The sequence below is a fragment of the Strix aluco genome, chromosome 16, assembly GCF_031877795.1.
Source record: "Strix aluco isolate bStrAlu1 chromosome 16, bStrAlu1.hap1, whole genome shotgun sequence".
Lineage (NCBI taxonomy): Eukaryota > Metazoa > Chordata > Aves > Strigiformes > Strigidae > Strix > Strix aluco.
In genome coordinates this window covers 135828-144020 of record NC_133946.1, presented here as the reverse complement: position 1 = coordinate 144020, position 8193 = coordinate 135828, and the positions used below count along the sequence as shown (strand labels likewise).

General features: G+C 67.5%; 1 long non-coding RNA gene across 1 annotated transcript; it reads left to right on the top strand.

Moving 5' to 3' along the window:
* The first annotated feature begins 323 nt into the window (after positions 1 to 323).
* LOC141930951 (uncharacterized) lies at positions 324 to 6599 on the top strand. The gene is made up of 5 exons (XR_012625454.1): positions 324 to 2116; positions 2298 to 2352; positions 3171 to 4455; positions 4637 to 4691; positions 5509 to 6599. It is a non-coding gene; the product is annotated as an uncharacterized LOC141930951 (long non-coding RNA).
* Positions 6600 to 8193: the final 1594 nt, after the last annotated feature.

Below are 8193 nucleotides of genomic sequence, written 5' to 3'. Positions count from 1 at the left end.
TACCTTCAAAGGCAAGAGAGAGCGGGGGGAGGAGCGGAGGAAGTCTGGGCAACAAGTGGAGGCAAAAGAAGGGCGCTCTGGGCAACAGGACCACCCTGTCACTGGGCTCTGGTCGCGCAAGGGTGTCACCAGGACCTTTGGTGCCCTGGCCGGCTTGGTGCCCTGGCCGGCTTGGTGCTGGGTGATCTCCCTGTAAGCGGGGCTCGGGTCTTTGGGTTTTTGCCGGCCTTTTGCCACGTTGCCCCATGGTTAGGCTGCCCGGGCAGGTGGCAACCGTCTGAGGGGGGTTGAGCAGCACCGTCTGCGCAGCCGAGGCGGGGAAGCGGGGCTCGTAAAGCCCACCGTGGTGGTGAGCTGCCGTCAGGACGGCCAGCCCGTAACTCGGGCGTAGATGGGAGCCTTGAAGTGCACGGGGGGGGCTCGTTGAGCGTGCCGAGCCAAGGGAGAACCCCCTGTAGGGAAGGCCGTGAGCATCCCCTGTGCTTAAGGGCAGGTGCTGGGAGGGACGAGGGACCCTCCCCTGTGAGCAGGCCGGTGTCCCTGGCCCCGGCCTTTCAGAGGCGTGGGGCTGAGACGTGCAGGGCTGGGCGTGCCCTGCCCTAGCCCTCTTTCTGTCTGCTGTCAGCCCCAGGAGCAGCTTGGGAGGAAGAGAGGCACGGGGGAAGGCAGGAGGCTGGGAGGCAACAGTGCCTGCGAGCCGGGCCCAGGTCCGGCCCGGGCAGGCCTGGCAGTGCTTTGAGCTGGGCCAGCGCCCTGGAAGCGGGGCTGGGGCCTCTGCTCCATCCTCCGGGTGGGGGAGCTGGCGCCTGACTGCGCCCCCCTTCCAAGCAGTTCCTCTTGGAGAAGAAAGACGAGGCATCGTGAGGAGCGGTGGGCTGAAGAGAGGAGTGGGGCGAGAGAAGGGAGCTCTGGACAAAGGGGACCTCCCTGTTACCGGGGCTGCGGTCGCACGAGACCGTTGCCGGCACTTCTGGTGTCCTGGCCGGCGCTGCGCTGCGCTGCGCTGCGCTGGGTGACCTCCCTGTAGGCAGGGCTCGGGTCACCCGAGGGTCTTTTGCCACCTTGCCCCACGGTTTGGCTGCCCGGAGAGAAGGGCGGCCCTGTCAGGAGAGTGAGCGGCGCTGTCTCCGCGCCGAGGGGGAAATGGGGCTCTGCGGACCCCACGCCCGCCCTGTAAGCAGGGGAGGGCTGTGTCCCCGGCCCCGGCGCCTTTCTGGCTGCTGGCGGCCTGGCCAGCGTGACCCCCTGGAGTCGGGGCGTGTCAGGGCATTTGTCCCTTGGCCACCCGTGAAGCCCCGCGGCACGTTGAGTCCCTGCGGCCTGCGTGCGTCCTGGGGGGGCAGGTCTGGGGCTCTGCTCTCCTGCTCGTGGGAAGGGATGTCTCCCCAGACAATGGCTGCACAGAGCTCGCTCTCTCTTCCGGGAAGTTTTGTTTGTCCCTGTCTGTGTGTGTGTGTGTCTGTGTGTGTGTGCCTGCCTGTGTGTGTGTCTGTGGGTGTGAGCGAGCGAGCGAATGAGCTTCTCGTTTAGGCCCCCATTGAAAACACTGCAGCGTACTTAGCTTAAACTTCCCGGGAGGGAAAGAAGGGCTCTGTGCAGCAACAGGGGGTCGGTCCCCTCTGAGCCCGCGAGCGGAGGGCGAGTCCCGGCTTGCCCCTCCTTGCCCCTCCTTTCGAAGGAGAGAGCGAAGCCCCGTGGCTGTAGCGCGGCCAGCGTGCGACCCGCCTGTGTTCAGGGCCCGGGTCTCTGCCTGGGTGGCCGCCTGTCCTGGCTGGCGACCTGCCAGCGTGCCCGCGCTGTACTCGGGGCGAGCGCCACGAGCCGTGGAGCCCTCTGTCCCCAGGAGCCGCTCGGCCGCCCTGTAATCGGGGCTGGGCGGGCTGTTGTAGGCAGCCAGCAGAGGCTGCCCTGTAAGTCCGGGGCTGGCCAGTGACCTGCAGGCCCGGGCACTCCGCAGTGCCGGCAGCGGCTCGAGCCCCCTGTAAGCAGGGGCGCAGCTTCCTTGGCCGCGCCGCTTTTGTGTGCCCAGCTCCCCTTTGTCCAGAGTTCCCAACTCCGAGCCCAGCTCCAGCGCCGGCCGGCACTGCACGCGTGGCAGCCCCGGAGCGTCGATCGGGTGAGAAAAGCCGATCTGTGAGGTTTTTTTGGGGGGGGGTGGGGGGGGGGCGGGGGTGGTGGTGTTAGGGTATACGGGGTTGCGGGTGGGAGGGCGTCTGGGATTCGGGCGGTGCTGTGGCGAGCTCTGTCCGGGGGCCGGTGTCCCTCTCAGACCTGACGGCGTCCTTCTGCCATTACAGGAGCTGGTGGAGAAGAAGGAAGAGCCAAACATCGCGTGCGGAAAGACCTTCAAAGGCAAGAGAGAGCGGGGGGAGGAGCGGAGGAAGTCTGGGCAACAAGTGGAGGCAAAAGAAGGGCGCTCTGGGCAACAGGACCACCCTGTCACTGGGCTCTGGTCGCGCAAGGGTGTCACCAGGACCTTTGGTGCCCTGGCCGGCTTGGTGCCCTGGCCGGCTTGGTGCTGGGTGATCTCCCTGTAAGCGGGGCTCGGGTCTTTGGGTTTTTGCCGGCCTTTTGCCACGTTGCCCCATGGTTAGGCTGCCCGGGCAGGTGGCAACCGTCTGAGGGGGTTGAGCAGCACCGTCTGCGCAGCCGAGGCGGGAAGCGGGGCTCGTAAAGCCCACCGTGGTGGTGAGCTGCCGTCAGGACGGCCAGCCCGTAACTCGGGCGTAGATGGGAGCCTTGAAGTGCACGGGGGGGGCTCGTTGAGCGTGCCGAGCCAAGGGAGAACCCCCTGTAGGGAAGGCCGTGAGCATCCCCTGTGCTTAAGGGCAGGTGCTGGGAGGGACGAGGGACCCTCCCCTGTGAGCAGGCCGGTGTCCCTGGCCCCGGCCTTTCAGAGGCGTGGGGCTGAGACGTGCAGGGCTGGGCGTGCCCTGCCCTAGCCCTCTTTCTGTCTGCTGTCAGCCCCAGGAGCAGCTTGGGAGGAAGAGAGGCACGGGGGAAGGCAGGAGGCTGGGAGGCAACAGTGCCTGCGAGCCGGGCCCAGGTCCGGCCCGGGCAGGCCTGGCAGTGCTTTGAGCTGGGCCAGCGCCCTGGAAGCGGGGCTGGGGCCTCTGCTCCATCCTCCGGGTGGGGGAGCTGGCGCCTGACTGCGCCCCCCTTCCAAGCAGTTCCTCTTGGAGAAGAAAGACGAGGCATCGTGAGGAGCGGTGGGCTGAAGAGAGGAGTGGGGCGAGAGAAGGGAGCTCTGGACAAAGGGGACCTCCCTGTTACCGGGGCTGCGGTCGCACGAGACCGTTGCCGGCACTTCTGGTGTCCTGGCCGGCGCTGCGCTGCGCTGCGCTGCGCTGGGTGACCTCCCTGTAGGCAGGGCTCGGGTCACCCGAGGGTCTTTTGCCACCTTGCCCCACGGTTTGGCTGCCCGGAGAGAAGGGCGGCCCTGTCAGGAGAGTGAGCGGCGCTGTCTCCGCGCCGAGGGGGAAATGGGGCTCTGCGGACCCCACGCCCGCCCTGTAAGCAGGGGAGGGCTGTGTCCCCGGCCCCGGCGCCTTTCTGGCTGCTGGCGGCCTGGCCAGCGTGACCCCCTGGAGTCGGGGCGTGTCAGGGCATTTGTCCCTTGGCCACCCGTGAAGCCCCGCGGCACGTTGAGTCCCTGCGGCCTGCGTGCGTCCTGGGGGGGCAGGTCTGGGGCTCTGCTCTCCTGCTCGTGGGAAGGGATGTCTCCCCAGACAATGGCTGCACAGAGCTCGCTCTCTCTTCCGGGAAGTTTTGTTTGTCCCTGTCTGTGTGTGTGTGTGTCTGTGTGTGTGTGCCTGCCTGTGTGTGTGTCTGTGGGTGTGAGCGAGCGAGCGAATGAGCTTCTCGTTTAGGCCCCCATTGAAAACACTGCAGCGTACTTAGCTTAAACTTCCCGGGAGGGAAAGAAGGGCTCTGTGCAGCAACAGGGGGTCGGTCCCCTCTGAGCCCGCGAGCGGAGGGCGAGTCCCGGCTTGCCCCTCCTTGCCCCTCCTTTCGAAGGAGAGAGCGAAGCCCCGTGGCTGTAGCGCGGCCAGCGTGCGACCCGCCTGTGTTCAGGGCCCCGGTCTCTGCCTGGGTGGCCGCCTGTCCTGGCTGGCGACCTGCCAGCGTGCCCGCGCTGTACTCGGGGCGAGCGCCACGAGCCGTGGAGCCCTCTGTCCCCAGGAGCCGCTCGGCCGCCCTGTAATCGGGGCTGGGCGGGCTGTTGTAGGCAGCCAGCAGAGGCTGCCCTGTAAGTCCGGGGCTGGCCAGTGACCTGCAGGCCCGGGCACTCCGCAGTGCCGGCAGCGGCTCGAGCCCCCTGTAAGCAGGGGCGCAGCTTCCTTGGCCGCGCCGCTTTTGTGTGCCCAGCTCCCCTTTGTCCAGAGTTCCCAACTCCGAGCCCAGCTCCAGCGCCGGCCGGCACTGCACGCGTGGCAGCCCCGGAGCGTCGATCGGGTGAGAAAAGCCGATCTGTGAGGTTTTTTTGGGGGGGGGTGGGGGGGGGGCGGGGGTGGTGGTGTTAGGGTATACGGGGTTGCGGGTGGGAGGGCGTCTGGGATTCGGGCGGTGCTGTGGCGAGCTCTGTCCGGGGGCCGGTGTCCCTCTCAGACCTGACGGCGTCCTTCTGCCATTACAGGAGCTGGTGGAGAAGAAGGAAGAGCCAAACATCGCGTGCGGAAAGACCTTCAAAGGCAAGAGAGAGCGGGGGAGGAGCGGAGGAAGTCTGGGCAACAAGTGGAGGCAAAAGAAGGGCGCTCTGGGCAACAGGACCACCCTGTCACTGGGCTCTGGTCGCGCAAGGGTGTCACCAGGACCTTTGGTGCCCTGGCCGGCTTGGTGCCCTGGCCGGCTTGGTGCTGGGTGATCTCCCTGTAAGCGGGGCTCGGGTCTTTGGGTTTTTGCCGGCCTTTTGCCACGTTGCCCCATGGTTAGGCTGCCCGGGCAGGTGGCAACCGTCTGAGGGGGTTGAGCAGCACCGTCTGCGCAGCCGAGGCGGGAAGCGGGGCTCGTAAAGCCCACCGTGGTGGTGAGCTGCCGTCAGGACGGCCAGCCCGTAACTCGGGCGTAGATGGGAGCCTTGAAGTGCACGGGGGGGGCTCGTTGAGCGTGCCGAGCCAAGGGAGAACCCCCTGTAGGGAAGGCCGTGAGCATCCCCTGTGCTTAAGGGCAGGTGCTGGGAGGGACGAGGGACCCTCCCCTGTGAGCAGGCCGGTGTCCCTGGCCCCGGCCTTTCAGAGGCGTGGGGCTGAGACGTGCAGGGCTGGGCGTGCCCTGCCCTAGCCCTCTTTCTGTCTGCTGTCAGCCCCAGGAGCAGCTTGGGAGGAAGAGAGGCACGGGGGAAGGCAGGAGGCTGGGAGGCAACAGTGCCTGCGAGCCGGGCCCAGGTCCGGCCCGGGCAGGCCTGGCAGTGCTTTGAGCTGGGCCAGCGCCCTGGAAGCGGGGCTGGGGCCTCTGCTCCATCCTCCGGGTGGGGGAGCTGGCGCCTGACTGCGCCCCCCTTCCAAGCAGTTCCTCTTGGAGAAGAAAGACGAGGCATCGTGAGGAGCGGTGGGCTGAAGAGAGGAGTGGGGCGAGAGAAGGGAGCTCTGGACAAAGGGGACCTCCCTGTTACCGGGGCTGCGGTCGCACGAGACCGTTGCCGGCACTTCTGGTGTCCTGGCCGGCGCTGCGCTGCGCTGCGCTGCGCTGGGTGACCTCCCTGTAGGCAGGGCTCGGGTCACCCGAGGGTCTTTTGCCACCTTGCCCCACGGTTTGGCTGCCCGGAGAGAAGGGCGGCCCTGTCAGGAGAGTGAGCGGCGCTGTCTCCGCGCCGAGGGGGAAATGGGGCTCTGCGGACCCCACGCCCGCCCTGTAAGCAGGGGAGGGCTGTGTCCCCGGCCCCGGCGCCTTTCTGGCTGCTGGCGGCCTGGCCAGCGTGACCCCCTGGAGTCGGGGCGTGTCAGGGCATTTGTCCCTTGGCCACCCGTGAAGCCCCGCGGCACGTTGAGTCCCTGCGGCCTGCGTGCGTCCTGGGGGGGCAGGTCTGGGGCTCTGCTCTCCTGCTCGTGGGAAGGGATGTCTCCCCAGACAATGGCTGCACAGAGCTCGCTCTCTCTTCCGGGAAGTTTTGTTTGTCCCTGTCTGTGTGTGTGTGTGTCTGTGTGTGTGTGCCTGCCTGTGTGTGTGTCTGTGGGTGTGAGCGAGCGAGCGAATGAGCTTCTCGTTTAGGCCCCCATTGAAAACACTGCAGCGTACTTAGCTTAAACTTCCCGGGAGGGAAAGAAGGGCTCTGTGCAGCAACAGGGGGTCGGTCCCCTCTGAGCCCGCGAGCGGAGGGCGAGTCCCGGCTTGCCCCTCCTTGCCCCTCCTTTCGAAGGAGAGAGCGAAGCCCCGTGGCTGTAGCGCGGCCAGCGTGCGACCCGCCTGTGTTCAGGGCCCCGGTCTCTGCCTGGGTGGCCGCCTGTCCTGGCTGGCGACCTGCCAGCGTGCCCGCGCTGTACTCGGGGCGAGCGCCACGAGCCGTGGAGCCCTCTGTCCCCAGGAGCCGCTCGGCCGCCCTGTAATCGGGGCTGGGCGGGCTGTTGTAGGCAGCCAGCAGAGGCTGCCCTGTAAGTCCGGGGCTGGCCAGTGACCTGCAGGCCGGGCACTCCGCAGTGCCGGCAGCGGCTCGAGCCCCCTGTAAGCAGGGGCGCAGCTTCCTTGGCCGCGCCGCTTTTGTGTGCCCAGCTCCCCTTTGTCCAGAGTTCCCAACTCCGAGCCCAGCTCCAGCGCCGGCCGGCACTGCACGCGTGGCAGCCCCGGAGCGTCGATCGGGTGAGAAAAGCCGATCTGTGAGGTTTTTTTGGGGGGGGGTGGGGGGGGGGCGGGGGTGGTGGTGTTAGGGTATACGGGGTTGCGGGTGGGAGGGCGTCTGGGATTCGGGCGGTGCTGTGGCGAGCTCTGTCCGGGGGCCGGTGTCCCTCTCAGACCTGACGGCGTCCTTCTGCCATTACAGGAGCTGGTGGAGAAGAAGGAAGAGCCAAACATCGCGTGCGGAAAGACCTTCAAAGGCAAGAGAGAGCGGGGGGAGGAGCGGAGGAAGTCTGGGCAACAAGTGGAGGCAAAAGAAGGGCGCTCTGGGCAACAGGACCACCCTGTCACTGGGCTCTGGTCGCGCAAGGGTGTCACCAGGACCTTTGGTGCCCTGGCCGGCTTGGTGCCCTGGCCGGCTTGGTGCTGGGTGATCTCCCTGTAAGCGGGGCTCGGGTCTTTGGGTTTTTGCCGGCCTTTTGCCACGTTGCCCCATGGTTAGGCTGCCCGGGCAGGTGGCAACCGTCTGAGGGGGTTGAGCAGCACCGTCTGCGCAGCCGAGGCGGGAAGCGGGGCTCGTAAAGCCCACCGTGGTGGTGAGCTGCCGTCAGGACGGCCAGCCCGTAACTCGGGCGTAGATGGGAGCCTTGAAGTGCACGGGGGGGGCTCGTTGAGCGTGCCGAGCCAAGGGAGAACCCCCTGTAGGGAAGGCCGTGAGCATCCCCTGTGCTTAAGGGCAGGTGCTGGGAGGGACGAGGGACCCTCCCCTGTGAGCAGGCCGGTGTCCCTGGCCCCGGCCTTTCAGAGGCGTGGGGCTGAGACGTGCAGGGCTGGGCGTGCCCTGCCCTAGCCCTCTTTCTGTCTGCTGTCAGCCCCAGGAGCAGCTTGGGAGGAAGAGAGGCACGGGGGAAGGCAGGAGGCTGGGAGGCAACAGTGCCTGCGAGCCGGGCCCAGGTCCGGCCCGGGCAGGCCTGGCAGTGCTTTGAGCTGGGCCAGCGCCCTGGAAGCGGGGCTGGGGCCTCTGCTCCATCCTCCGGGTGGGGGAGCTGGCGCCTGACTGCGCCCCCCTTCCAAGCAGTTCCTCTTGGAGAAGAAAGACGAGGCATCGTGAGGAGCGGTGGGCTGAAGAGAGGAGTGGGGCGAGAGAAGGGAGCTCTGGACAAAGGGGACCTCCCTGTTACCGGGGCTGCGGTCGCACGAGACCGTTGCCGGCACTTCTGGTGTCCTGGCCGGCGCTGCGCTGCGCTGCGCTGCGCTGGGTGACCTCCCTGTAGGCAGGGCTCGGGTCACCCGAGGGTCTTTTGCCACCTTGCCCCACGGTTTGGCTGCCCGGAGAGAAGGGCGGCCCTGTCAGGAGAGTGAGCGGCGCTGTCTCCGCGCCGAGGGGGAAATGGGGCTCTGCGGACCCCACGCCCGCCCTGTAAG